At 34.2% G+C, this 27,867-nt stretch overlaps 1 pseudogene; it reads right to left on the bottom strand.

Annotated features, from left to right (window-relative positions):
- LOC133326508 (atrial natriuretic peptide receptor 1-like) overlaps nucleotides 1-17,507 on the bottom strand; it is a 35,250-nt pseudogene extending 17,743 nt beyond the window's left edge.
- Between the last annotated feature and the right edge of the window lie 10,360 nt (nucleotides 17,508-27,867).

Below are 27,867 nucleotides of genomic sequence, written 5' to 3' on the forward strand. Positions count from 1 at the left end.
TTTCTTGTTTTGCACGCTAATTAGAACCAAAGGGAAAAAAATTCATATTGCATTACTAAGATAACAAAATTTACATCCTGCTGCACATATAAAAACTAGACAATTTGTTACTTTTCATTCATCATTTTCAATTTTACTGAAAAAGTTTGAAAATCTTATAAATATTTTCCAGCTGTCAAAATTAATTTATTTTCGATAAATGCTCTCAATTGTTAGGGATGGGACGAATTTCTTTGTTGTTTGGAGAGTGATTCGAATTGAACTACGTACAAAAATCGGTGTTCGCTCAGAAAAATTTGTATGGGGAACTAAGTAATTACTTCATAATTAAGGGTCGAACGACGAATGAGAGAGCGAACAACGCTCGTCTGTACATGGCATTAATTTAAAATTTCAGGATTTCAGCTCCATACATTTTTCCAAATTCAAATTGTACCAAATATAGTAACATATAGTACTTTTCGTGTACATGACTATACACTTCCAAAACTACTCCTCAACCTTGGTTCGCATTCCAAATTTCAAGTTTTTAGCTCTATCCGTTCACATGCTACGAAAATGCATAAAAATTAGTACATGTTAGTACTTTTCGGATACCTTTAGTTCGAATTTTCAAAAAACCTTTGGTACATCTATCCTACACTCAATCAATGACCCTCAATCCAAATTTCGCGAACTAGTTCATTGGAACTATTCAGATAAAGGAACGATCGGAACTAGTCCCAGCTCTGTGATTAATATAGTTCCTTTTTCTGATCTCGTTCCTTTTTGATCTCGTTCATTTTTCTTTTCTATTTTTTCTCGTTCTTTTTTTTCTGATCCCGTTCCTTTATTCCCATATTCTTCATTCGATCGTTTTTTGCAAAATTTAAAATTTTTGCATTTATTAAAAAAATCAACACGGAGCTATGTAAACGAAAAAAAAGAACGATGAAAGAGAGAGATTCAAAGGGACTATGTGAGTCGGAACTATATGGGTCAAAGGAACTATATGAGCAAAGGAACTATATATGGAAAAAACAAATTACTACATTAACGAAATAGTTCCTTTTTAAAAAAATGAACGAGAAAGATAGATCCGTTAGATGAACTAGATTGCCCAACTCTAAGCTGCACCGGTTCGCCAAATACTAATGGTACCACATTTAGTACTTTTCGTGCTGTTCTAGTACGAATTTCCAAAAACCCAGCCTTATCGGACACTTTTGGACCAAGAAGGACCCTCACGCCAAATTTCAAGATTCTAGCTTCAGCAGGTTCGCCAAACACTAATGGTACCACATTTAGTACTTTTCGTGCCGTTCTAGTACGAATTTCCAAAAATCCAGCCTTATTACACATCTTTTTTGACCAAGAGTGACCCTCACTCCAAATTTCAAGATTCTAGCTTCATCCCTTTCTTCTGGTCGTTGATGAATCGTTAATTTAGTCAATCACCTTACTCTCTTATTATTATAGATTGTTTCTTCTACTGTCCACAGAAGAGCTATAGTCCTTCTGCCGTCCCTATAAAATAACAATAAATCTAATGTCTGCTGCCTGCAGACGAGGCATGGGTTTTCTTCATGGAATATCTTCTGCCTATAGCTTCTTTTCCCTAGCGAATAGCCATGGGTTAAAGTATGCCTGTAAGATCCAAAAGCATTATTCTGCTTATAGAAAAGTCATGGGTGTCTTTACATCTATGGACAGTACAAGGGTGTTCATCTGCGTTTAGGCTTCCTGTAGAAGATCCATAGGTTTCTATATAACACCCAAGGAGGCTTCTCTGCCATGTGTCTTCTAATGTTTGCAAAAATAAAAGATAAATAATTTCCTCTGTTTATAGAGGAGGCATGAATCTTATTCAGAGACGTTCTTTCTATAAAAAGTATTGAGAAAAGCGATAATAATGCTTCGTACTATAGAAATGCTTATTTTTTATATAGAAGATCTATATATGTATTCTATTGTTCAATACTGATTTAAAAAATGCATATTAAAGGCATTCGCAGTTTTATTTTCAATTCTTCGATTATCTTAAAACCAATTTCGATATATCAAAAAACCACAACAACGCTATTATTTGCACTGTCTGACTCTACTTGCTCTCTCTCCCTCCCTCTCTCTTATTCGTTTTCGGATTTTCCTCTGCCACGACTTTACCGACCAATTCAATTAAAATGTTTTTCTTTGGCATTATTTTAAAATCGACACACGCATGCAGACACACATACACATTGTAAAGCAAACATAAGTTCATCCTCGAACATACACACACACATAGACATACACTTGCATATAAATTCACATATCCACTTATCTCTAGAAGATGGATTAATAACATTGAATGATTATGGGAGGCGGTAGGGGCGGGTTAATGGAAAGTCTATCAGGCCAAAGTTTAAGTCGGCAGGGATATGGGACCATCATTTTTAATTTGGCCTATAATTGTAAAATTTGGCCAATAAGAGGGCTAAGTAAATTATGTATTTATGCTTTGCTTTTAAAATGTGACCCTGGAGGAGAGTGTTTGACAGATTTGTTCATCTAATGATTTGACCCAAATAACTTCGTTTTCTGTACAGTAAACTAAATATTTCACTTTCGAAATAGGCCCTTTCTACAATCATCTCCTGTAAATTGTATAGCACTTTAAGCCATAGCCACATCCTGACAAATTGACCGGTCTATATGTCTGGCACATTATGTCGTGTACCCTGTCTTTGTGTGTTCCATGTACAGCTCATAGATTTTTATATGGGTCACACACTCTCTCTCAAAATCCTCATACATGTATCTACTTAATGCGTGTCACTGGGATATGTTTACTTTTTGTGCTGTCCTGCTTCTGTTGCTGTTGTTGTTGCTATTTGTGTTTATCCTGACATTGACATTGACTACTGATTTTTAACAACACACACATGCATAAGATGTTGTAGGGGCATGTATGTATGTGTGTTTTTATTTTACTGTAAACTACTTCATTGGTCACAGTGAGCAAATATTTTTTCATTTAAAACGTAATTTTATATTACATACACACATAAACACTTGTGTGTGTGTTATTAGATGTTAATATTTGTTTATTTACTTAAGAAATTATACAAGCTAAGTTCAGTGCATCGGACAAACTTGGGTCTTTAATTTGCAATTTAAATCGGAAGAAAATATATATGGGAGCTACATTTAAATCTGAACCGATTTTCATGAAACTTAGCACACATCATTCTAGACTTTATAATCGAAAGAAATCTAGGGACCTTGGTACATCATTTACATTAAATCGGACGAAAATATATATGGGAGCTATATCTAAATCTGATCCAATTTTTCCCAATTTCAATAGAGTTCATCCTTTGTCCAAATAAATGAGCTGTACCAAATTTCATCCAAATCGGATTATAAATGCGATCTGTACTTTCTTTACAATTTAACATCAAAAGACGGACGGACATGCATACATTGACTCAGAAAGTCATTCTATGCATATTCTCAAAATGAACCATGGGTCTATATCAGGCACGGGCAGAGCGTAAAAAATTCTGTTCCCACCCACTTGTCTTTGTGTTTGTGTCAATGGTTTTTCAATTGGTTTGTTTGAATGTATGTGAGAGAATAGTGATACTTACTCTCGCGAGAGTGTACGCGTGCGGTGGTTCGCCCGAATGTGGTCTATATTGATTCCTTTTGCCCTGTACCACAGTGTAGTGAAGGGTATAAAAAGTTATAGATTTTCTAACAAAATCTATAGCTCTTCAATACATAAAAGTAGGTCCATGGTTATTATACATACAGAACAAGACCCATGTTCTGTACAAACTAGAATTTGATGTTCTTTCATAAACATGATTATGTTGAGTATAGAGAAGTGAGTCCTCTATGTAAAGAAGTGGGCCTACTATTAAAACACCTCTAAAAATGGGCTTTAATGGGCGAATAATTCATCAAATCCAAGCTTTGACAGCTCATATTGTCGATTTTTTTTCGAAGACTGCAGGTAAACAAATAGTGGTGTACATTTGCTTGGCCTTTTTCACAGACAACTTTCGTTGGATTTGTTGGGTGGTATTTGTTTTATTTTATTCGCGCCAATAGACAAGAGTTTTTTATACCCTTCACACTGTGGTACAGGGTATTATGTCTTTGTGCATATGTTTGTAACAGGCAAAAATAATCGAGATAGACCCATGGTTCCTTTTGAGAATATGCATAGAATCACTTTCTGAGTCGATTTATGCGTGTCCGTCCCTCTGTTCGTCCGTCCGTCTGTCCGTCCATGTATTTTTGTTAACAAAATACAGATCGCATATATGATCCGATTTGGATGAAATTTGGCACAGGTCACTTAATTTGGCCCAAGGAAGAACGCTATTGGGAAAAATCTGTTCAGATTTAGATATAACTCCCATATATATTTTCGTCCGATTTATGGTAAATGGTGCACCAAAGGCTCTATATATCTTTCGACTTGCTCGAAATTTGGCACAGCGTAATGAATTAGGTATAGAATGATGTGTGTTAAGTTTCCTGAAAATCGGTTCAGATTTAGATAAAGCTCCTATATATATTTTCGTCCGATTTAAGGTAAGTGGTGTACCAAAGTCCCTATATATCTTTCGATTTGCACGAAATTTTACATAGGGTAATGAATTAGGTCTAGAATGAAGTGTGTAAAGTTTTGCGAAAATCGGTTCAGATTTCGATATAGGTCCCATATATAGTTTCGTCCGATTTTATGTGAATGGTGCACCAAACTGCCAATATTTGTCCGATTGAGACAAAATTTTGCACAGAGTACTGAATTAGGTCCAGATTAATGTCTGTGAAGTTTTGTTGGAATCGGTTCAGATTTAGATATAGCTCCCATATATAGTTTCGTCCGATTTTATGTGAATGATGCACCAAACTCCCAATATTTGCCCAATTGGGACAAAATTTTGCACAGAGAACTGAATTACGTCCAAACCGATTTCGATTTGTTAAAATCGGTTCAGATTAAGTATAGCTCTTATATATAGTTTCGTCCGATTTTTTGTGAATGATACAACAAACTCTCAATATTTGTCCGATTGAGACGAAATTTCGCTCAGAGAACTGAATTAGGTCCAAACCGATGTCTGCGAAGTTTTGTTAAAATCGGTTCAGATTTAGATATAGCTCCTATATATAGTTTCGTCCGATTTTTTGTGAATGATACCGCAAATTTGTCCGATTGAACAAAATTTTGCATAGCGAATGCAATTGAGGAAAAAATTATGTGTGATAAGGTTTATTGAAATCGGTTCAGATTTGGATATAGGTCTTATATATATTTTCGTTCGATTTTATGTGAATGGTACACCGAAGGGCCTACGTTTGTTCGATTTAGACGAAATTTGGCAGAGGGTATTTAATTGAATATTGAGTGATAACAAAAAAAATATATATGTATGCAACGGAACCCAAAGTGGTGAAGGGTATCATATAGTCGGCACCGTCCGACTTTTGACTTTCTTTTCTTTTTTGACGATTGACAAACAACCAATTTATGCAGTCAGGAGTTCAAGCTATATTCAATGTTTGTTGATGGAAAAATTTATCCAAGGATGTCCTTATCTCACGGTTTGGTACATGAAGATCTTCCATTATCAATGTTCAACGGCAGTTTTCAACGATCTCCCCTTTTAAGCGAGAATCGGACCTGATAGAGTGCATCATACTATTTTTTTTTTACAATGATAAAAAAGGTCCTTCATCGACACACAAAGATTTAATTTCATTAGGGCACTCTTTTCGTGAAACCCACATAGAAAGTTGTTGTCAAGGTCAGAAATATATAGCGACCCTCGTATGCGAGTAAAAGCTCTTCTTCAGCCAGAATATTTAATATATCTCTTCCATAGACAGAAGAAAATCCATAACTCGTACAGATAAATAATAGAACATTATTATTCCATTTACCAAAGCGGATCCATGGTTCTATGGAAAAATAAGATTTATAAATCTTCTATGGGGAGAAAAACACTTATTGCTCTTCTATTGAAAGAAGAAGATCTTCACAGACGGAGACGAAGCCTATCTATAGATCATTTATACTCTTCCTCCCTCTTCAATAAACATATAGGCGAGGCATGAAGCTAAGGTTTTCATCTGTCTATGATTGTACTTCTTCAGCCCACGATGAACAGAAAGCCGATTTCAAATGAATATAAATGGGAATTTTTGAGAAGAAGACCAAAGGGTTTTTTATAGAGGAATACTACCATACATCTTGCATAAGCTGTAAAATACTGTAAATATACATGCATACGAATTCTCTATTTGGCTATATTTTAGAAGACCGATCTGGCTTTAATTTTAAGCTCCTTTAAACCTCTACTGAAATCCAATTTTTTTGTTTTGTTTTTATACCCTTCACCACACTGTTGTACAGGGTATTATGTCTCTGTGCATATGTTTGTAACAGGCAAAAGGAAACGAGATAGACACATGGTTCCTTTTGAAAATATGCATAGAATCACTTTCGAAGTCGATTTATGCATGTCCGTCCGTCCGTCTGTCTGTCTGTCTGTGCATGTTAAATTGTAAACAAAGTACAAGTCGCATTTATGATCCGAATTTAATGAAATTTGGCATAGGTCACTTATTCGGCCCAAGGACGAACCCTATTGAAATTGGGAAAAGTCGGTTCAGATTTAGATATAGCTCCCACATATATATTTTACCGATTTAATGTAAGCGGTCCCTATATATCTTTCGATTTGCAGAAAATTTGGTACAGCCTAATCACTTAGGTCTAGAATGATGTCTGCCAAGTTTCGAGAAAATCGGTCCAGATTTAGATATAGCTCCCATATATAGTTTCGTCCGATTTCATGTAAATGGTGCCCCAAAGTCCCTATATATCTTTCGATTCGCACGAAATTTGGCACAACGTACTGAATTGAGCCTAGAATGATGTCTGCCAAGTTTCGTGAAAATCGGTCCTGATTGAGATATAGCTCCCATATATAGTTTCGTCCGATTTCATATAAATGGTGCACCAAAGTCCCTATATATCTTTCGATTCGCACGAAATTTGGCACAACGTACTGAATTGAGCCTAGAATGATGTCTGCCAAGATTCGTGAAAATCGGTCCAGATTTAGATATAGCTCCCATATATAGTTTCGTCCGATTTCATATAAATTGTGCACCAAAGTCCCTATATATCTTTCGATTTGCACGAAATTTGGCACAACGTACTGAATTGAGCCTAGAATGATGTCTGCCAAGATTCGTGAAAATCGGTCCAGATTTAGATATAGCTCCCATATATAGTTTCGTCCGATTTCATATAAATTGTGCACCAAAGTCCCTATATATCTTTCGATTTGCACGAAATTTGGCACAACGTACTGAATTGAGCCTAGAATGATGTCTGCCAAGTTTCGTGAAAATCGGTCCATATATAGTTTCGTCCGATTTCATATAAATGGTGCACCAAAGTCCCTATATATCCTTCGATTTGCACGAAATTTGGCATAACGTACTGAATTGAGCCTAGAGTGATGTCTGCCAAGTTTCGAGAAAATCGGTCCAGATTTCTATATAGCTCCCATATATAGTTTCGTCCGATTTCATGTAAATGGTACACCAAAGTCGCTATATATCTTTCGATTTGCACGAAATTTGGCATAACGTACTGAATTGAGCCTAGAGTGATGTCTGCCTTGTTTCGTGAAAATCGGTCCAGATTTAGATATAGCTCCCTTTTAATATAGATTTATTTTAAGTAATTGACGCACCAAGGAACCAATAGGCTGGTAGGAACGAAACGTTCTGAAATTAGTATAACCTAACCTGTGACAAGTTTGTTTGAAATCGCTTAATATTTGGATAGAGCTTCCATATATATTTTCGCCCGATTTCAAGTAAATTGTTAGTCAGTTTGATATCAATTTTTGCACAACTTACAAAATTGAGCATAGAATTACGCAGTTGCGTTTTCTAGAAGTCCAGACATAGCCCAACGGATGACCTATTTATATTTGTTTGAAGTCGATTTACATACTTTATGGATAGATCTAGGTAGATTCACATTTACGTAAATATCGCATATTTTATTTCATTCAATTTAATGTTAATAGTCCTGTTTAATATACCCAAAGTGGTGAAGGGTATCATATAGTCGGCCCCGTCCGACTTTACTTCTTTCCTTACTGTTTTTTTTAAGTTATTGGCCCGCCTCCCGATGGTCGAGTATTAACAGCGCCACCACCAAGAAATCCAATTTATTTCCTCTTAATAAGAGATTATCTTATTACCATTTTAGAAATTCCTACTATTTTTCATTATTACTTACCGTACTTTCATTTTTCCATTTGTGGATACGACCCAATATACCGGATGTCACCGTTAATTCACCTTCGGATGGAGGCTGCATTTTTTTAAAGAGAAACATAATAAAGTATTAGGAAAAACGAATAAAGAATAAATAACATCTTCAAAAAGAATTAAACAATTACACAAAACATTTGATTTATCCTCCCCCATATCCTATCCCGCACAAACACCAAACATCGCGTGAATACAACATCTAATAGATATTTGTCATGCAAAACAAAAGGAAAACGAAAAATCCTAATTAACTCCCGCAGCAGTTAATTAAAACGTAAGCACTTCTCGAAACAATGAAGAAGCAATTGCAATTCCTTATAACAAAAGGCCAGATGAACTGGCGTACATCTTACCTGATCACCCATACCAGTGATGATGGGTGAATTCCAATAGGCAGCCAAACGTGCCACCGGCTCCAGGGCAAAGGCACAGGCAGGACCGATAAAAGCAATCACATCGTTTTTAAAATGCATATCAGCTGCCAAACCGGGAGCTTTGGCACCGCTACAGGAGGGATAGCTGCAAAAAAAAAGAAAAGGGGGAAATGTGGGAGAGGTGATATCCATTTGTTAGACAATTGCTGGGTGTTATTTGTTCTTCTTGTCGTCGTAATTCTTCGACACAACTGGCAAAACAGACAAAAACACACAAATTCATTAAGTCGAAGTAATCATTGGCAAGCAAAGGAAGACCGAGTATTGAGTATTTATCACGACATGTCCGAACTTCAGTACGTTGTCCAAAATTGCACGCCAATCGGGCTAAATTTGATTCTTTGGTGCACCAATTGCTACAAATCGGACGAAAATATATATGGGAGCTATATCTAAATCTGAACCAATTTCAATAAAATTTGGCACACGTTAGGCTATCCTAACATTTATGATCCGATTTGGATGAAATTTCGCATAGGTCACTTATTTGTTCCAAGGACGAACTCTATTGAAATTGGGGAAAATCGATTCAGATTTAGATATAGCTCCCATATATATTTTCGTCCGATTTAATGTAAAAGGTGCAGCAAAGTCCCTATATATCTTTCGATTTGCACGAAATTTGGCACAGCGTAATGAATTAGGTCTAGAATGATGTGTTCTAAGTTTCCTGAAAATCGGTACAGATTTAGATATAGCTCCCATATATATGTTCGTCCGATTTAATGTAAACGGTCCACCAAAGTCCCTATATATCATTCGATTTGCTCGAAATTTGGCACAGCGTAATTAATTAGATATAGAGTGATGTGTGTTAAATCTGAAATCGGTTCAGATTTAGATATAGCTTCTATATCTGACCAAATGAAAAATTTAGTATCGGTTGCTTGCAGATTCGATTGCAGATTCCTTTTACTGGTCCTTTAAAAATGCGACGTCTCACAGTGGGTTGAGCGGTAGGCAAAATGGCGATTAATTCAAGAAAGTCGTAATTTTAAAATATTGTTATTTTTATTGATAGATATTAATAAATACATAAAAAAGCATAATTAGAAAAACAAAAAAATTAAAAAAAATTGTTTCAATATTTTATGGCCTTTTTTGTATTTTGGAAAAAGTGGTCTTATATAACAATTTTCGCTATAACTAATCAAAGAAAAATGATAAATTAGGAAATGCAATTAAAAATTAGAGCATACTTAAAGTGCTTTTAGGAAAAAGAATTATTCTTAAAAAATAAAAAATAATAAATATTTAATCTATATTTTTATACCCAAAATTTTAATGTAAAATCAGATTTTTTTCTTCAAATTCCATAATTCCACATATTAAAAAAAAGTTACATTAGAAAATACTATTATATCTTATTGATCAATATTCATAAACAAAAACCATAGTATAAAAATAAAACAAACAACCATTACAGGAAAAAATAACTAAAAAACTATAATTGTACGGTTTTTTATTTACTTCATTTCATTAATTTTAACATTATTATTAATTTCATAATCATCATTTACTTCACAACAATTATAAAATTAATTTACTTAATAATAATCATTTACTTGTTAGTCATCATACAATTCGTTAAAATAATCTTCATCTTCGTCACCATTATCATTTTCCTTTTGGGTAAGGATAAGTAAGTCCAAAGCAGTCTGAGGCATTTGCTGTATTTTCTTTTTACAACTCTTCCTCTTGCTCGAAATAAATGGATCTGAACTTAAAAGAAATCTATTAAAGACGTCTTCTATTGTATTTTCTCGACTGAATTTACTGGAAAAGTGTTCCCAAAGTGTTTTGAAGTCCTTATTTCTGGCTTCCTGAGATTCTTCATTTAGCTGGGTTATTTTACAAATTATTTAATAAGTCAAAAAATGCACCAAAGCGGCAAAAAGTTTTTCTGGAATTTATAAGGTTAAACTTCATATTTTAAGAAAATATAAGCAGTTTTACTAAGTTTCACTGATAATTCAGTTGAAATCCAATACAAACATCAAAAATACCTCAATTTTGGAGAATTTTCCTTATTATTTTTTATATTTCCAAAACATTTATCTAAACAAACAAATATTTTTCAAGCACCTGAAGTAGACGGCTCCATAATAAAATTTTCACTTTTAGAAGTCTTTATTAAAAAAATTATTACTGGAAATATGCAAATTTTCACGTTTAACCAATGCGCGCAAAAATAATAATAATTACTGAACTTTGAAGACACACTACAAATAATGTAAACAACTAAGAACTTTTATTTCGGCAATTAGTGATGTAGAATTTTATCTTCTTTCATTCGGTACCAAAAACGGTTATTAAAGTTAAAGTTCATTTTTTGAATTAATCGCCACTTTGCCTACCGCTCAACCCAGCGTGCGTCTCTTTACCAATAATATATTAAGTACGAAGATGGGACCACAAATCTTTACCAAGCCTAAATCAAGTCCGAAGATGGGAACCATTGGTCCACTTCTTAAATATTTGTAAATCCAATATCAGGCGAATGGAATGTCTGATATAAAGTAAACTTTTCACAATCTATTTTCTTTATCAAGAATATATTAAGTATGAAGATGGGGCTCATTGGTCAACTCCTTCTAGTACCTCTCCCACAAATGGTCAATATTTGTAAATCCAATATTAGGCGAATGGAATGTCCGATATGAACCAAACTTTGCACAAGCCATTATCTTTACGAAGTCTAGATTAAGTCCCCCACAAATGGTTAATATTTTATAAAATTTTATCAACATTAAATCCGAAACCTCTCTGATAAAATATTTCTTATATAAAGCTAATAATAAAATCTGTGTCTATTTACGAAGACCTCCGCAAACCATAGGCTGGGGGTATATATCTGTCCGCGAAACCAAGTGACACTTTTGTACTTGTTTTATTAAATGTTTAAAGGCAATTTTTAACGGCTATTTATACCATTCACCCTGTATTATGTATTTGTGCATATGTTTGTAACAGGCAAAAATAATCGAGATAGACCCATGGTTCCTTTTGAGAATATGCATAGAATCACTTTCAGAGTCGATTTATGCATGTCCGTCTGTCCGTCCATGTATTTTTGTTAACAAAGTACAGGTCGCATTTATGATCCGATCTGGATGAAATTTGGTACATGTCACTTAATTGGCCCAAGGACGAACCTTATTGAAATTGGAGAAAATCGGTCCACGTTTAGGCATAGCTCCCATATGAGGGTACTCCCTACTAAAAATTATAAATATAGGTCCATTTTTTTCGGGTAGCCCCCATATAAGGGTACCCCCAGTTTTCGGTATTTTGGGTTCTTGGGCTCGTTTTATAACTGAATTCTCTGTAATTTTGTACATTGGATTGTTATTGTGTACTAAATTACTTCACTAAAAATTATAAATATAGGTCCAGTTTTTCTGGTAGTCCCCATATAACGGTACTCCCAAATTTTTGGTATTTTGGGGGTTCTGATCGTATTTTTCGACCGAATTGACTGTAATTTAGTACGTCGAGTTCTTATTAGGTAGCAAATCTCTCCACTATAAATAATAAATATAGGTCCATTTTTTCGGGTAGCCCCCATATAAGGGTACCCCCAATTTTCGGTATATTGGGGTTTTTTCTTTGTAATTTGGTTTTTTGTAGTCGTATATGGTAACAAACCGCCCCCTTTTAGGGGTAATCCCCTTATAACCCCCTTTTTATACCCTTCACCACACTGTGGTACAGGGTATTGTGTCGTTGTGCATACAAACATATGCACAACGACCCATAGTTCCTTTTGAGAATATACATAGAATCACTTTCTGAGTCGATTTATGCATGTCCGTCTGTCCGTCCGTCCGTCCATGTATTTTTGTTAACAAAGTACAGGTCGTATTTATGATCCGATTTGGATGAAATTTGGCACAGGTCACATATTGGAGAAAATCGGTTCAGATTTAGATATAGCTCCCATATATATTTTCGTTCCATTTTAACTTATTGATGCATCAAACTCCCAATTTTGGTCCGATCGAGACAAAATATTGCGCAGAGTATTGAATTAGGTCTAGATAGTTATATGCCAAGGTTTGTTGAAATCGGTTCAGATATAGATAGAGCTCCGATGTATACTTCGTCCGATTTAATGTAAATAGTGCACCAAACTCCCAATAGTGGTCAGACTAAAGCAACATTTTGCACAGATTACTGAATTAGGTCCCGACTGATGTATGAGAAATTTTGTTGGAATCGGTTCAGATTTATATCTAAATATGCTATATATAGTTTCGTCCGATTTTATGTAAATGGAACAACATACTGTCAACATTTATCCGATTTAGACAAAATTTTGCACAGCCTACTTAATGAAGTTATGATTAATGAATGAGAAGTTTTGTTGAAATCGGGTCAGATTTAGATATAGCTCCCATATATAGTATCGTCCGATTTAATGTAAATAGTGCACCAAACTTCCAATATTGGTACGATTGAAGCATAATTTTGCACAGCGACTGATGAATGCGAAATTTTGTTGGAATCGGTTCAGATTTAGATATAGCTGCCATATATAGTTTCGTCCGATTTTATGTAAATGGAGCAACATACTGTCAATATTTATCCGATTGAGACAAAATTTTGCACAGCGTACTAAATTAGGTCATGATTAATGAATGCGAAGTTTTGTTGAAATCGGGTCAGATTTAGATATAGCTCCCATATATAGTATCGTCCGATTTAAAGTAAATTGTGCACCAAACTCCCAATATTGGTCCGATTGAGGCAAAATTTTGCCCAGCGTACTAGATTAGGTTCTGACTGATGTATGCGAAATTTCTATATCTACTGGATATTGTAGATATTAACATGTTTTGCATGTACCCATAGTGTTGACGGGTATCATATAGTCGGCCCCGTCCGACTTTTAAACTTTCCTTACTGGTTTTATATTATCACAATAACTTTTAATTTTATGAACAGTCACAAAATTCTTGACGGACCACATACCAAGGCGTCGATTGGTGCTTTAATCATTTATATATCCTCTGTTCTGAAACTCAATTTTTTTGGAAAAAAATTATAATTATGAATTTTATATGCGATTTTTTTATTTTTATCTTCAAATTACTGATAATTCTTCCTCCCTTCAGTTTAATTGTTCCTCATTTTTCAAATGTAAATTACATTCACAAAAAAAATTAATTTTGGAATTTGACCTCATGGTATTTGTAAACCCTGACCCACAATGTTATAAAATTTTACAAGTGTAAAGCTCAAATTCCACACATTTCAAATATATAACGTTTTATTGGCTCTACCTGAAATGGATTTTTTGCCAAAAAATCCACTCCATATTCCATAATTTTACAATTTGCTTCACAAATTATATAACTTAGTCCTAGGGGTATATATAACCGTAAATACTTTATAATCTCTATTTACATACAAACGACAATGGATCCTGGTTTATAACTTCCAGGGTAACCAAAATAAACACTTTTGTAATGACCGTTAATTTAAATATTCAAATATCAGAAAAATGACAGTTTGTCAAAACCCTTTTATAGACAATACTGTGGCGGAGATAAGAAGCCTCGCCGTTTCCGTCATGGTAGATATTTTTATAAAAGTTCACTAAGTTCTCAAAGTCTTCTTATAGTAGACCAATAGGTATTCTCATAGAATTGGTCCTCTTCTTATAGAAATTCACTATGTTTCGTACTGAAGACAATAAATATAAATTTTATACGACACTAATAAAATTTCAATAATTTAATGTTGAATAATAATAAAAAAGTTATTGCCCTGCCGGTTAAACAAACATTTAAAAATAGAATATTACCGGTTTTAACCTTGCGGTTTTTCAATTGGCCAAACAGACTTAACTAATTTCTAATGAATTTAATTCAATTAAAAATAAGGATTAATATTTAAGGACTACAAATGCAATTGCCTTCCTTTACTGCCAAACATTTAAATATCCAATTTTGCAAACCAAAAATCCCTACTTCCGTTTACAATAAAATTATAAACAATTTTTACAATTCATTCGAATATCCTTTAATGCCACTCGTGTTGTATCTTCCCCTTTCCCAATTCTCCCCTCCTTCGAATACCTACCTTGCTTGAACCTTTCGCAACGTAATGTTATGAGGTCTCAGAAACTCCTTATTAATGACATCCAATGCCAAATCCACGGCCGGACCGCAACGTTCCAAGTCAAAAGGTGAATCTGTTATAAATAAGAAAGGATAATAAGAACAAAAAAGAAAGAAAATAAAAACTTAATAGCGTTAACAAGGAATAAAAGATGGTAAGAATATATTTCAAGGGCCAACTGAGGCGTGGATTTATTAAAGAATATTTTTCAAGGGCCAACTGAGGCGTGGATTTATTAAAGAATATATTTCAAGGGCCAACTGAGGCGTGGATTTATTAAAGAATATATTTCAAGGGCCAACTGAGGGCCAACTGAGGCGTGGATTTATTAAAGAATATTTTTCAAGGGCCAACTGAGGCGTGGATTTATTAAAGAATATTTTCAAGGGCCAACTGAGGCGTGGATTTATAAAAGAATAATTTTCAAGGGCCAACTGAGGCGTGGATTTATTAAAGAATATTTTTCAAGGGCCAACTGAGGCGTGGATTTATTAAAGAATATTTTTCAAGGGCCAACTGAGGCGTGGATTTATTAAAGAATATTTTTCAAGGGCCAACTGAGGCGTGGATTTATTAAAGAATATTTTTCAAGGGCCAACTGAGGCGTGGATTTATTAAAGAATATTTTTCAAGGGCCAACTGAGGCGTGGATTTATTAAAGAATATTTTTCAAGGGCCAACTGAGGCGTGGATTTATTAAAGAATATTTTTCAAGGGCCAACTGAGGCGTGGATTTATTAAAGAATATTTTTCAAGGGCCAACTGAGGCGTGGATTTATTAAAGAATATTTTTCAAGGGCCAACTGAGGCGTGGATTTATTAAAGAATATTTTTCAAGGGCCAACTGAGGCGTGGATTTATTAAAGAATATTTTTCAAGGGCCAACTGAGGCGTGGATTTATTAAAGAATATTTTTCAAGGGCCAACTGAGGCGTGGATTTATTAAAGAATATTTTCAAGGGCCAACTGAGGCGTGGATTTATTAAAGAATATTTTTCAAGGGCCAACTGAGGCGTGGATTTATTAAAGAATATTTTTCAAGGGCCAACTGAGGCGTGGATTTATTAAAGAATATTTTTCAAGGGCCAACTGAGGCGTGGATTTATTAAAGAATATTTTTCAAGGGCCAACTGAGGCGTGGATTTATTAAAGAATATTTTTCAAGGGCCAACTGAGGCGTGGATTTATTAAAGAATATTTTTCAAGGGCCAACTGAGGCGTGGATTTATTAAAGAATATTTTTCAAGGGCCAACTGAGGCGTGGATTTATTAAAGAATATTTTTCAAGGGCCAACTGAGGCGTGGATTTATTAAAGAATATTTTTCAAGGGCCAACTGAGGCGTGGATTTATTAAAGAATATTTTTCAAGGGCCAACTGAGGCGTGGATTTATTAAAGAATATTTTTCAAGGGCCAACTGAGGCGTGGATTTATTAAAGAATATTTTTCAAGGGCCAACTGAGGCGTGGATTTATTAAAGAATATTTTTCAAGGGCCAACTGAGGCGTGGATTTATTAAAGAATATTTTTCAAGGGCCAACTGAGGCGTGGATTTATTAAAGAATATTTTTCAAGGGCCAACTGAGGCGTGGATTTATTAAAGAATATTTTTCAAGGGCCAACTGAGGCGTGGATTTATTAAAGAATATATTTCAAGGGCCAACTGAGGCGTGGATTTATTAAAGAATATATTTCAAGGGCCAACTGAGGCGTGGATTTATTAAAGAATATTTTTCAAGGGCCAACTGAGGCGTGGATTTATTAAAGAATATTTTTCAAGGGCCAACTGAGGCGTGGATTTATTAAAGAATATTTTTCAAGGGCCAACTGAGGCGTGGATTTATTAAAGAATATTTTTCAAGGGCCAACTGAGGCGTGGATTTATTAAAGAATATTTTTCAAGGGCCAACTGAGGCGTGGATTTATTAAAGAATATTTTTCAAGGGCCAACTGAGGCGTGGATTTATTAAAGAATATTTTTCAAGGGCCAACTGAGGCGTGGATTTATTAAAGAATATTTTTCAAGGGCCAACTGAGGCGTGGATTTATTAAAGAATATTTTTCAAGGGCCAACTGAGGCGTGGATTTATTAAAGAATATTTTTCAAGGGCCAACTGAGGCGTGGATTTATTAAAGAATATTTTTCAAGGGCCAACTGAGGCGTGGATTTATTAAAGAATATTTTTCAAGGGCCAACTGAGGCGTGGATTTATTAAAGATTTATTAAAGAATATTTTTCAAGGGCCAACTGAGGCGTGGATTTATTAAAGAATATTTTTCAAGGGCCAACTGAGGCGTGGATTTATTAAAGTATTTATTAAAGAATATTTTTCAAGAGCCAACTGAGGCGTGGATTTATTAAAGAATATTTTTCAAGGGCCAAATGAGGCGTGGATTTATTAAAGAATATATTTCAATAAGTCTTTTCGTTTCGTAGACAATGGCCAACGTGGTAATGATTAGGACAAGACAGCATCCGCAAGCGAGTATTAGATTGGCGGTATTACTTTTGAGTCTTCGCATGGAAGATGAGGAAGTGGAGGAGGAGGAGGTGGAAGCAGCGATGCTATAGTTACTGTTTTTCTTGGCATTGATTTTGTAACGCATTGTTGTGTTTTTTTTCTGGGGATGTTGTTGTTTTTATTATTTTTATGTGTGTGTGTGTGTGTGTGTCTGGAATGGGCACGTGCTCGTTGACCGAAAAATAAACGTGCAAAACAAATCCTTGTCGATGTCCTGTAACTGCCGCCGCTGTTGTCCTTATGAATAATTTTCAACGTTTATATGGCTCATTGTGCAGCAATTCCATTAGCATTCATAATTTGGTTTTAATTATTTTAACCAGAAACCTTTTAAATGGAGAACAAAAGAAGAAGAGGATGAAGAAATTAAAAAAAAAAAAATGTTGAAAAATGCTATGGAAAATATTTGAAAATTCATTTGAGATGGAAAAAGGAATCTTTTGATTTTATTTTGTGACATTGGAATAAATTAAAAAAAAAAATAAAAGCTATTATAATATTGCTATTAATTGTAGATTTTTTTAAATGATAAATTTCAAGGACTATCACATCCATGAGTTTGGAATGTTTTAATGGATATTTTCGAAGGACGCGTGGATTATATAAAGAATATGCTTCAAAGGCTACTATAGGCGTAGTTATTTACAGAATATATTTCAAGGGCTATTACAGACGTGGACTATTTACAGAATATGTTTCAAGAATTATTAAAGGCGAGGATTATTTAAAGAATATTTTTGAAGGACTATTATAGACATTGATTCTTTAAGGAATATATTTCAAGGACTATTATAGGTGTGGATTATTTAAAGAATATTTTTTCAAGGACTTTTATATGCGTGGATTATTTATAGAATATTTTGTCAATATTTTAAAGAATATTTTGCTGACGACGTTTTATAGAATATATTTCAAGAACAATCAGCGCTATAAGCTTGTTTTTTATACTCTTCACCACAATGTGGTACAGGGTATTATGTCTTTGTGCACATGTTTGTAAGAGGCAAAAGGTAACGAGATAGACACATGGTTCCTTTTGAGAATATGCATAGAATCACTTTCTGAGTCGATTTACGCATGTCCGTCTGTCCGTCCGTCCGTCCGTCCATGTATTTTTGTGAACAAAGTACAGGTCGCATTTATTATCTGATCTGGATGAAATTTGGCATAGGTCACTTATTTGGCCCAAGGACGAACCCTATTGAAATTGGGAAAAATCGATTCAGATTTAAATATAGCTCCCATATATAGTTTCGTCCGAAATTTGGCAGAGCGTTCTGTATTAGGTGCAGAATGATGTGTGCTGAGTTTGGTGAAAATCGTTTCAGATTTAGATATATCTCCCATAAATATTTTCGCCCGATTTAATGTAAATGGTGCACCAAAGTCCCTATATATCATTCGATTTGCACGAAATTTGGCACAGCGTAATGAATTAGGCCTAGAATGCTGTGTGCTGAGTTTGATTAAAATCGGTGCAGATTTAGATATAGCTCTCATATATAGTTTCGTCCGATTTTATGTAAATGGTGCACCAATGTTCCTATATATCTTTCGATTTGCACGAAATTTTGCATATCGTATTCAATTAAGTCTAGAATGATGTGTGTTAAGTTTCCTGAAAATCGGTTCAAATTTAGATATAGCTCCCATATATATTTTCGTCCGATTTAATGTAAATGGTCCACCAAAGTCCCTATATATCTTTCGATTTGCACGAAATTTTGCATATCGTATTCAATTAAGTCTAGAATGATGTGTGCTAAGTTTCATGAAAATCAGTTCAGATTTCGATATAGCTCCCATATATATTTTCATCCGATTTAAGGTAAATGGTGAACCACAGTCCCTATATATCCTTCGATTTGCACGAAATTTGGCATAACGTACTGTATTAAGTATAGAACGATGTGTGTTAAATTTCGTAGAAATCGCTTCAGATTTAGATATAGCTTCCATATATATTTTCGTCGGATTTTAGGCAAATAGTAACCCAAAGTCCTTATATATCATTCGATTTGCACGAAATTTGGCACAGCGTAATGAATTAGGTCTAAAATGATGTGTGTTAAATTTCCTGTAATCATTGAAATCGGTTAAGATTTAGATATAGCTTCTATATCTGACCAAATGAAAAAAAAAAATTAGTATAGGTTGCAGAATGACATGTTTAGGATCCAATTTCATTTTGATGGTCCTTTTAAAATGCGACGTCTGTTAGGATTCATCTGTTGAATATACCCAAATTGGTGAAGGGTATCATATAGTCGGCCCCGTCCGACTTTACTACTTTCCTTACTGGTCTTAAAGAATATTTTTCCTGTCCAAACTATAAGTGTGGATTTTTTTTTTTAAATATATTTTTGAAGGTATTTTTTGTGAGTTCGGAAGAGTTGTTCAAACAATTTTTTGTAAATAAGTATTTTTTGTTATACCCTCCACCATATTATGGAGGATATATTAATTTTGTCATTCCGTTTGTAACTAAACGAAATATTCATTTCCTACCTTATAAAGTAGATATATTCTTGATCAGGGTAAAATTCTAAGACGATCTAGCCATGTCCGTCCATCTGTTGTAATTACGCAATCTTCTCAAGGTGTTGATATATGGTGCTGAAATTTTGCATAGGGTTGTCTTTTTCTACAGGCAGGTCAAATTTGAAGATGGGATATATCGGTCCACGTTTAGGCACAGCTCCCATATAAGGGTACCCCCAATTTTCGGTATTTTGGGGTTCTTGAGCGCGTTTTTCAAACGAAGTTGCTGAAATTTGGTACATTCACAAAAAATTATAAATATAGGTCCACTTTTACTGGTAGCCCCCAATATAACGGTATCCCCCAATTTTCATTATTTTGGGGGTTTTGATCGTATTTTTCCACTGAATTGGCTGTAATTTAGTATTTTGAATTCTGAATGGGTACCAAATCTCTACCAAATCTGATTTTTTTCCGCGTTTTGGGTTATCGAGATAAAAAACTAGAACGAAAGGTTCGATAATGAACTTTATATGAACTATAGCCCGCATTTAGGCCTAGTCCTCATATATTGATACCTACCGATTTCGGTATTTTTAATATTTAGCGTTAAGAAATGTATTCTGATGCAAAAATATTAGTTTTGAAATAGAGCTATATTTGTCCTCAATTAGGCATATCACCTCATGTAATGATAACTACAAATGTTCGCTAATTCCTACACGATGTAATCAACATTGGTCCCAGTTGAGGTATAGCCTCCAGGGAAGTATTCATACAAACTTTTTTTCTGCAATATCAATTTTCATATTAAAGCAGCAGCTTCAACTCAACCTCCCGAAATAAACCCTAGGTACGTTGGTGATAGCCTCATATAACTGTGTACTCTAAATTGCAGTCGCCAATATCGGCCAACTTTTTGATGTAATGAAATAAAAAAGTTTCAGTCAACGTTGCCGACAGATATATAGCCTTACCCTATGGTTTGCGGAGATCTTCGGAGTTACACACAGGTTTTATTGTTCGTTTTACATATACAATATATCTGGAGCTACCAGAAGAGAGGGAGATCGGTCCCAACTTCGGACTTGATCTAGACTTCGTAAAGATAATAGGTTGGGCAAAGTTTGGTTTAAATCGGACATTCCATTCGCCTGATATTGGAATTATAAATATTGATAATTTTGACTCTTTGTGGGGGAGGTACCAGAAGGAGTGAACCAATGGATCCCATCTGCAAACTTGATCTAGGCTTAGTAAAGATAATAGGTTGTGCAAAGTTTGGTTTAAATCGGACATTCCATTCGCTAGATATTGGGTTTATAAATATTAAAACTTTTTGACCCTTTGTGGACCGATATTCCCCATCTTCGAACATTAACAAATTTTAGAAGTAATACTAAGATGTGCAAAGTTTGGATGAAATCCAAAATTTCTGAAACGGGTTTGGTCCAAAGAAACATGGGGTCTGAACCAATATTTCGATGAGGCACATTTTCACCTCACCGTATCTAAGTGTATACAGCCGTATTAGCCATAAGGCTGAGGGTATAAATATCCATTAAAAATTGCTGAAGTTTGTATTTGATGTACATTATTGTAATCATTGAGTTAAAAATATCCCCAACAAATGATCAATATTTTTTTCCAAAAAAAAATTATGTGACCACGTTCTCAATTTGTCAGTCAATTCATAAAATATGAATATCCAGAAATAATTCGACTACGCTTCTTTAAAATACATAACACTAATACAGTATAATAGGCAACGCCAAACCACATTACCAACTTGTAAAGGACCCTTTTAAAGATGAATAGAATAAACGTTGACATAAAAACCGCTTACAAAATAGATAACAAAAATAACTAACAAAAAGATTTTGTTTTGTTTTTTTTTTTTTTTTTTTTTTTGTTTGGGAACAAAAGCAAGCCAAATGTTTAGCCGGAAAACCATAAACATTTTATGACTACAGAGTTGATACGAAAAAAGTTTGTTTGCTCCTAAATCATAAACACACACACAAAAATATTTATTGTAAATAAACAACATAACGGGATAATATTTAAGGAATTTAATACATTTGAAATATTTTTTTAGAAGCAAGCTTTAAAGATTTCCTACTTTTTAAGGCGCATAAGTGTTATACTATAAATATACAAATATGTCACACATACGCTCTATGGTACATTTGTATGTGTGAAATTGAAAATTACCAAATTGTAGTAAATACAATCCTTAAAATACACAACAAAAGAAATTTGTTGTTTGATGTGAATGATTTACAAAGATTTAGAAGGACTAAAGATTTTTATTATGTTCGTTTGAAGTAGATTCCGAGAATCATGAATTTCTTTATATTTAGAATATACACTTTTTTGCCCTCCACCATAGTATGGAGGGTATATTAATTTTTTCATTCCGTTTGTAACTCACCGAAATATTCATTTCCGACCCTATAAAGTATATATAAAAGTAAAGTATATATGAGTCCGTCCGTCCGTCTGTTGTAATCACGCTATCTTCCGAAAGAATTTAGATAGGGTTGAAATTTTGCATAAGGTTGTCTTTTGTCTGCAGGCAGGTCAAGTTCGAAGATGGGATATATCGGTCCACGTTTAGGCATAGCTCCCATATAAGGGTACCCCCAAATTTTCAGTATTTTGGGGTGCTTGAGCGCGTTTTTCAACCGAATTCGCTGAAATTTGGTACATTGGGTTCTTATTGGGTACTAACTGTCGAATTGGCTGTAATTTAGTACTTTGAGTTCTAAATAGGTTCCAAATCACTCCACAAAAAATTATGAATATAGATCCATTTTTTCTGGTAGCCCCCCATATAAAAGTACCCCCAATTTTCGGTATTTTGGGGATCTTGAACGCGTTTTTCAACCGAATTCGCTGAAATTTGGTACATTGGGCTCTTATTGGGTACCAAATATATCCACTAAAAATTATAAATATAAATTCATTTTTTCTGCTAGCCCCCCATATAAGGGCACCTCCAATTTTCGGTATTTTGGCGTTCTTGAGCGCGTTTTTCAACCGAATTCGCTGAAATTTGGTATATTGGGTTCTTATTGGGTACCAAATATCTTCACTAAAAATTATAAATATAAGTCAATTTTTTTCTGGTAGCCCCCATATAAAGGTACCCCCAAATTTCGGAATTTGGAGGTTGTTGAGCCCGTTTTTCAACCGAAATCACTGAAGTTTGGTATTTTGTAGCCGTATATGGAAACAAATCTCCCTACCAAAAATTATTAATAGTCAATCCCTTTTAGGCGTAGTCCCCATATAACCCCATTTTTTATATTAATATAATTATCCGATTTCCCCGCGTTTTGCGTTTGGTTCCAACACTCTGTTCTAATCATTTCACCTGCGAAGGATATCGAGATAAAAAACTAGAACGTACGGTTCGATTATGAACTATATGTGAACTATAGCCCGCATTTAGACTTAGCCGTAGCCCCTGTGTGGGAGGTACCAGAAGGCATGGACCGATATTCCCCAAATTGGGACTTGAACTAAGTTTGGAAGACATAATAAGATGGGATGAAATCAATCATGGGGTCTAGAATCAATATTTCGATGAGGCACATTTTCACCTTGTGAAAGTGTATACACACTAATTAGCCACGAGGCTGAGGGTATAATTTTCTATTAAAAATTATTTTTTACATAATCGGATTGTAGAAATATCGGTATAGGTCCATTTTTTGGTGTGTTCCCTATATTTTCATTTCAAGTACCTGTAAGTATATCGGCCCGGCCGAACTTAACGCTTTTTCACTTGTTAATTCTTAAAGAGTTTATATTTAAGGGGTGAATGTATATGTAAATATGATATGATGCATAGATCCACAAGTATGTATTACTAATTTATTGAATAACATTGATATTCGTGGATGAAACGTATAATACTATTAAAAAGGGTTTAATTAAAAACTATAGGATTTGAAAGAAGTTAAATATTCTAACGGATTTAATGTTTGGAGATATTTGCTCGCTTGGGACAAATGGTGGATATTTATTAGACTTATTAATGACAACAACACATGGAATTTATTTAAATTTCCATAGATTGCTTCAATGATGCTGCTTGAAATATAAATAGGGTTCCCCCACCCCTATTTATATCATATCTTACTTCGAGTACAGTAGATCAAAAAAGATTTGAATACGAAGCAGGGACATAGAAAATGTCTTTGAAGCATTTGTTTTTAATAATATCTAGGAAGATATATATGTATGCCCTTCACCACACTGTGGTACAGGGCATTATGTCTTTGTGCATATGTTTGTAACAGGCAAAAGGAAAAGAGATAGACACATGGTTCCTTTTGAGAATAAGCATAGACTCACTTTTTGAGTCGATTTACGCGAGTCCGTCTGTCCGTCCATCCGCCCATGTATTTTTTGAACAAAGTACAGGTCGCATTTACGATCCGATTTGGCATAGGTCACTTATTTGGCCCAAGGACGAACCCTATTGAAATTGGGAAAAAATCGGTTCAGACTTAGATATAGCTTCCATATATATTTTCGTCCGATTTAATGTATTTGGTGCACCAAAGTCCCTATATATCTTTCAATTTGCACGAAATTTGACTCAGCGTAATGAATTACGTATAGAATGATGTATGTTAAGTTTCCTGAAAATCGGTTCAAATTTAGATATAGCTCCCATATATATTTTTGTCCGATTTCTGATAAAAAGTGCACCAAAGTCCCTATATATCTCTCGATTTGCACGAAATTGGCACAGCGTAATGAATTAGGTATAGGATGATGATGTGTTAAGTTTCCTGAAAATCGGTTCAGATTTCGATATAGCTTCTAATTTAGTATCGGTTGCAGAATGAAATGTTTATTGATCCAATTTCATTTTACTGGTCTTTTAAAAATGCGATGTCTGTTAGGATCCACCGGTTAATATATCTAAAGTGGTGAAGGGTATCATATAGTCGGCCCCGTCCGACTTTACTACTTTCCTTACTGTTTTTGTTTTAAGGGAACCCCCATTCTCGATTTTAATTTTTCAAGATTTTCAATGGGCTGGTATATCAATACCAATGCTTGTTAAGGTTTGTAACTTTGCACATATACATATATTTGAAGATTTAAAAGAGAAGAAAAATAATTTTTGTTGTTTTTTGTAATTAAAGAAAAGGCCTTAATTTTGATGGCGGGCATGATAACTCCTCACTGGAACATCGGAATTCGAAAATTCCAACGGTGTTAGAACTAGGATTATGAACTAGGATTATTGCTCTAAAATTAACAAAATGGGGGACCTTTGAAAAAATATTTTTGGAAAATCGCCGATTTTTGACCACAAACTAAGTTAACAAATAAGGAAGATCTTCACCGATTGGCTTTATCCTAGTTCATACGATAGCTATACACTCACAGAGAAACGTGTCAAAATTTGAAATCGATTGGGTTATTAGTTTTTGAGTTATCGTGCCCGCCATTCGTAAAAGAGAAAAACGCGTTTTAAGTTTGAGAAGCCCTTTAGCCGTCACTTGATGCTGACAGAATAAATCGGCTATATCTTCAAGAGTTCTTGGGACATTCTTGAATTAGTGTAGATTCGAATTAAACCAAAAAAAATTTTGACCCCGAGATGGGGGGGTCTCCTTAATTCCAGTCTTTCAAAAATTTTTTATTTTTATTTTTTTTTTGTTTTGTATTTTAATAATTTATCGTTTTTGATATTGCTTGTCAAAAGCCCCTTTTTCCACAAATCATTGAACATTTGTTAAACATTGCAATTATCAATTTTTTATTAGCTTTAATTAAGGTTTTATCCCATTAGCTATATGTTCTATGAAAACAATTTATTTTAAACTAAAAAAAATAATAATTTTAATTCCGTCGAAATGTTACTAAAAATTATTTTAGATTTTTCAAGAAATTTTGTCAAAAAATAGTAATGCGGAGTTTTAGAATATTGCCAAGGATATATTCGTGTTATTTAGTAATGTTTTTATACCCTTCACCACTCTGTGGTACAGGGTATTATGTCTTTGTGCATATGTTTGTAACAGGCAAAAGGAAACGAGATAGACACATGATTCCTTTTGAGAATATGCATAGAATCACTTTCTGAGTCGATTTATGCATATCCGTCCGTCCGTCTGTCCGTCTGTAGATGTTAAATTGTAAACAAAGTACAGGTCGCATTTATGATCCGATTTGAATGAAATTTGGCACAGGTCACGTATTTGGCCCAAGGACGAACCCTATTGAAATCGGGAAAAATCGGTTCAGATTTAGATATAGCTCCCATATATATATTTAACCGATTTAATGTAAACGGTCCCTATATATCTTTCGATTTGCACGAAATTTGGTACAGCCTAATCATTTAGGTCTAGAATGATGTGTGCCAAGTTTCGTGAAAATCGGTCCAGATTTAGATATAGCTCCCATATATAGTTTCGTCCGATTTCATGTAAATGATGCACCAAAGTCGCTATATATCTTTCGATTTGCACGAAATTTGGCATAACGTACTGAATTGAGCCTAAAATGATGTCTGCCAAGTTTCGAGAAAATCGGTCCAGATTTAGATATAGCTCCCATATATAGTTTCGTCCGATTTCATGTAAATGGTGCACCAAAGTCGCTATATATCTTTCGATTTGCACGAAATTTGGCATAACGTACTGAATTGAGCCTAAAATGATGTCTGCCAAGTTTCGTGAAAATCGGTCAAGATTTAGATATAGCTCCCATGTATAGTTTCGTCCGATTTCATGTAAATGGTGCACCAAAGTCCCTATATATCTTTCGATTTGGACGAAATTTGGCATAACGTACTGAATTGAGCCTAGAAAGATGTCTGCCAAGTTTCGAGCAAATCGGTCCAGATTTCTATATAGCTCCCATATATAGTTTCGTCCGATTTCATGTAAATGGTTCACCAAAGTCTCTATATACCTTTCGATTTGCACGTAATTTGGCATAACGTACTGAAAATCGGTTCAGATTTAGATATAGTTCCCTTTTATTATAGATTGATTATAAGTAATTGACGCACCAAGGATCCAATAGGCTGATAGGAACAAAACGTTCTGAAATTAGTATAACCTAACCTGTGACAAGTTTGTTTGAAATCGCTTAATATTTGAATAGAGCTTCCATATATATTTTCGCCCGATTTCAAGTAAATTGGGCATCAAACTCCTCATGTTAGTCAGATTGACATCATATTTTACAAAACTTACAAAATTGAGCATAGAATTACGTAGTTGCGTTTTCTAGAAGTACACACATAGCCCAACGGATGACCGATTTATATTTGTTTGAAGTCGATTTACATACTTTATGGATAGATCTAGGTAGATTCGCATCTAGATAAATATCACATATTTTATTTCATCCAATTTTATGTTAATAGCCCTGTTTAATATACCCATAGTGGTGAAGGGTTTCATATAGTCAGCTCCGTCCGACTTTACTACTTTCCTTACTGGTTTAATTTTAAACTTTTTGGAATGTGTTGGTCTGAAGTCACCCATTTTTTCTGTTTTTATATAATTCTTGTAGGGATTTAATAAATATGAGAGTGGATTTATGAGAGTGGATTTTAATTAGATATCGAAGCCACAATAATTATTTTTAGTTCCATTGAATTTAATTGTGATTTTATCTCATATTAAATTTCACATAATAAAATTGATCTTTTATTTTTTTGAAATAATTCAATCTTTGCTAACCATTTTTTTTACAAAATAATTGAAAATTTCAACACACATTTTAAAACCGACGCCTCCGAACCATAGTATGCTAAGTCGACTTAGCATGTTTTAAAGTTCTTTACGTTTTTAGATACTACGGTCCTTAATTTAAATTCTCTGAAATTTTGGTAATCATCGGCTAATCCAAACCAAAGTTATAAGCAAAAATGTACTTAGCATGGCACGTAAGATTTAAGAAACTTCCATACTTTGAGA

Source organism: Musca vetustissima, unplaced genomic scaffold, assembly GCF_032173495.1.
Source record: "Musca vetustissima isolate MV318-11 ecotype Yass unplaced genomic scaffold, APGP_CSIRO_Mvet_v1 utg37208, whole genome shotgun sequence".
NCBI lineage: Eukaryota > Metazoa > Arthropoda > Insecta > Diptera > Muscidae > Musca > Musca vetustissima.